We start from the raw sequence: 4540 nt of genomic DNA, 5'->3' as shown, positions 1-4540 counted from the left end.
GCTCTGAGTGAGTTTCTTGGACTAAAATCTGCCTCTTACCAACCTATTTCCTGTCTTCCTTTCTTCTTTCTCCCTGGTCTATTTCCTACGACCTACCTTTGTCCAGCACAGTGGTCTGTTTCCACATAATCCAGGCCCTTGCCAGTGGGACCTCGTGAGACTGCATGAATATGTGAACTCAGGAACCTTGTCTACTCAGGAGGGGTGCTCTGCAGGAGGTCTTGGGGGAGCTCACTCAGGCCAGGGGTTCTGAGCCATATTTTGTGCCAGGAACCCTGTTGGCAGTCTGGAGGTGTCTCTTGACCCTTCCTCAGAATTATGTTTGTTTTTTTCCTCCCTTCTACTGGAGATTGAACCCAGGGCTTGTGCATGCTAGATAAGTGCTCTACCACTGAGTTATATTTCCAGCCCTTTTTATTTTGAGATAGGGTCTCATTAAGTTGCCTATGCTGGCCTTGAATTTGTGATTGGCCTAATTCAGCTTCAGGAGTAGCTAGAATTAGAGGTGTATGTCACTGCACCCTACAAGATTATGTGTATAGGTTTCTTTTTTTTTTTTTTTTTTTGTTACTGGGGATCGAATCCACAAGTGCTTAACCACTGATCCACATCCCCAGCCCTTTTAAATTTATTATTATTTTTTTTACATTTGGAGACAGGGCCTTGCTAAATTGCTTAGGGACTTGCTAAATTGTGGAGGCTGGACTCAAACTTGCAATCCTCCTGCCTCAGGCTCCTGAGTCACTGGGATTACAGACATGCAATACCACTCCTAGCTCCAGGATTGTTTCAAAGTTCATAAAATATGGATCATAAGATTGAAGCATTACCAATTGACTTACTTTGCCAAAATGTTAAAAAATTATGATAGTAGCAAATATGCTTCTCTTAGTAATGAACAAACTATTTTGGGAATTTTATAACCACTGTAGTAGGATATAAAAATATATTTCTATTAGTGACAAGTCCCAGGTATGACTGATACTAGTGGGGGTTTTGCTTGCATTTATAATTGAAGGAAATGATAATTTTTAGTTAGAGGTTGAGGTTAATAAAAATAAAAAGTCTAATTTCTTTTTCTGAGGGTCTGGGGAAGGTGAGACCCCTGGATTAGGCTGACCAAGTGTGCAAATGATCGAGTGTGAGCTGTCTAGTTGGAAGCCAGAACCATAAGCCTAAATTATCTGAGGCCCAGAAGGATGAGATCAGCCACAAGTCCTAAGAAAGCATTTAATGAGGAGTCTGAATTTGGTTAAAAAATAAGCAATCAGTTCCAGATATTGGATGAGGCAGACCTGTCTAGATAGCAGTTCATGTGAAATAAGGCCCCTTGATATTCACAAAATGAGCCAAATGGTTAATGAGGATAACAATAAGACTGAATTAATAGACTCTGAGACTGAATTAATAGACTCAGGGTTCTGGTCACAAATCTAATAATCCTGCAAAAACCTACACAGGTCAGACCACTGTGCACTGTAATTTAAGATGGGCACTGGCAGGTTAAGAGTTTAGAAGCCAGAACCCAGAATAATAAGCAATAGAGGCCAAGTAGTAAACTGATAATGCCCAAATCTCTTAGCCCAGACTCTCAAGCTCTAGACTATATAGTGCACGTGAACTTTTTCAGTCTTAACATGTTCAAACCTCCACCTCCACAGTATCCTGACTCAGTGAGTGGCAGCCACGTCCACTCAGCTGCACAAGGTATCATCCTTGACAACCCTCCTTCCTTACCCTTACCTGCCATGGCCAATCCAGTACAAAGCTCATTTGGTTCTGCCATCCCAGTCTTCTTGGAACTTGTCATTTCCATCTTGATTGCCCTCCTGATACTTCCTCCATCTTCCCTGGACCACTGTAATTGTACCCAAAGTGGTTATCTGACTCTTGGAGAGCACTCTCTGGTTTGTTTTTGGCCCTGCAAACACTGTGATCTTTAAAAACACATAATCTAGCTGGGTGTGGTGGTGCACGCCTGTGATCTCAGATGCAGGAGGATCACAACTTTGAGACCAGCCTCAGCAATTTAGCAAGTCCCTAAGCAAATTAGTGAGATCATGTTTCAAATTTTAAAAAAGGGTTGGGGATATGACACTGTGGATAAGTGCCTCTGGGTTCGGTCCCCAGCAGAATCATCATCATCATCATCATCATCATTATCAGTGCATAATCTGATTTTACTCCTTTATCAAACCTTTTAGTGGTTTCTTATTCATTCTTATTTTAAAAAATTTTAAAATGATCTTGGCAGTTCACACATTTGAATCAATTGGGGTATAATTTCTCATTTTTCTGATTGTACTGATTGCAGAATCACACTGGTCATAGAGTCACCTATATACATACAGCAATCATAATGTCTATTCTATCATCCTTATTTTAAAAATTATTATTATTATTATTTTGTGGTGCTGGGGATCAAATCCAAGGCCTTGCAGATGCTAGACAAATATTCTACCACTGAGCTATACCCGCAGCCCTCCATCAAGGTTTAAAGAACAAAATCTTCCTGGCTAAGATTGGTCCTGGTACTCCTCCCCAGCACTCTTCTGTCCCTCCCCATGTACCACTGAGTTTTTAATTTCCCCCAAAGGCCAGTCCTTCTGGCCACATGGGCTTTGTAGCATGTTGTCCCCCCACCTGGAACAATGTCCCCTATAGTCTGCCTTGTTAACTCCTGCTTGCCCTTCAGCAATCTTACCCAACCAGGTCAAATTCCCTAATGACACTCTCAGAGCACATGAATCCCTTCTTTGTAGCATTTATCATAGGTGTGATTTTACATGTATTTGTGTATTTTTTTTAAAAAAACACCTGCTTCTTTTGCTTGACTGTAAGCTGCACAAGGGCAAATTCTTGGAACACATGACTCAATAAATCTTGGTTGAAAGAAAGAATTATATTAAATATGTGAAGGGTTAACATGATTCTGTGCACTTAAGAGAACTAGGATTAAAAAAGTTATAGAAGATAATGATAATATTTTAGTGAGCACATACTATATACCACATATAATACTATTACACATATCTTATTTAACACAATGTATGAATTAGTTAAAATTATTAACTTCTGTTAGGCTACGCCAAAGGCAGCATAGCCAGTAAATAGTAAAGTTGGTAGGAAGTGGGCCTGTCTCCAGGTTCTTTCCTCTAGGATGCTGTTTGAGGGGAGGAGTTATGAGATGTTTTATCTCAGGAGCTTTCAAGTACAGGCAGGACAAGCCTGTGCTTGACAGGGCTATGAAATTGTGATCTTTGCACAATTTTAGCTCCTAAATTCCCTTCTTAGGCCTAGCTGGATTATCAAGCTGATTTTCTTCCTCAAGTCCAATTCTAGAAACTCAGGCTGAGTTTAGTTCCTGCCATCAGACAGCTTGCCCATATCCATTAGGACAGTGCTCTCCCAAAGAACTGTCAGGATAGAAATGGTCTATCCCTATGGTCTGATGGGCTGCTACCAGCCTCCTGCGGCTGTTGAGTACTTGAAACAGGGTTAGTGTAACTGAGAGACTGGCTTTAAATTTTTATTTTAGTTAACTTAAATGTAAATGGCCACAGGTGGCTTGTGGCTACAATACTTGACAACACAGCCTTAGAGTGTAAGGAACTGTGACATGATCTGTCCAGTCCCTCCTGCCTGCTCCCTCTAAAATGAAGCATATGGCTTCTCTTGGTGTTACACTGATGCCATTGAATGGAGTATGCTGCTTTTTATTTATTTTTATTTTTTTATTGGTTGTTCAAAACATTACATAGCTCTTGACATATCATATTTCATACATTTGATTCAAGTGGGTTATGAACTCCCATTTTTACCCTGTATACAGATTGCAGAATCACATCGGTTACACATCCACTTTTTTACATATTGCCATACTAGTGTCTGTTGTATTCTGCTACCTTTCCTATCCTCTACTATCCCCCCTTCCCTCCCCTCCCATCTTCTATCTCTACCCCATCTACTGTAATTCATTTCTCTCCCTTGATTTTTTCCCCCTTCCCCTCACATCCTCTTATATATAATTTTGTATAACAGTGAGGGTCACCTTCCATTTCCATGCAATTTCCCTTCTTTCTCCCTTTCCCTCCCACCTCTCGTCCATTTAATGTTAATCTTTTTCTCATGCTCTTCCTCCCTGCTCTGTTTTTAGTTGCTCTCCTTATATCAAAGAAGACATTTGGCATTTGTTTTTTAGGGATTGGCTAGCTTCACTTAGCATAATCTGCTCTAATGCCATCCATTTCCCTGCAAATTCCATGATTTTGTCATTTTTTAGTGCTGAGTAATACTCCATTGTGTATAAATGCCACATTTTTTTAATCCATTCATCTATTGAAGGGCATCTAAGTTGGTTCCTCCGTCTAGTTATTGTGAATTGTGCTGCTATGAACATCGATGTAGCAGTATCCCTATAGCACGCTCTTTTAAGGACTTCAGGGAATAGTCTGAGAAGGGCAATAGCTGGGTCAAATGGTGGTTCCATTCCCAGCTTTCCCAGTATGCTGCTTTTTATTTGCTTTTCTCTCCCTGGTGA

The sequence above is a fragment of the Ictidomys tridecemlineatus genome, chromosome 8, assembly GCF_052094955.1.
Source record: "Ictidomys tridecemlineatus isolate mIctTri1 chromosome 8, mIctTri1.hap1, whole genome shotgun sequence".
Lineage (NCBI taxonomy): Eukaryota > Metazoa > Chordata > Mammalia > Rodentia > Sciuridae > Ictidomys > Ictidomys tridecemlineatus.
The sequence above is the reverse complement of the archived record's forward strand: the minus strand, read 5'-3'. Positions refer to the sequence as shown.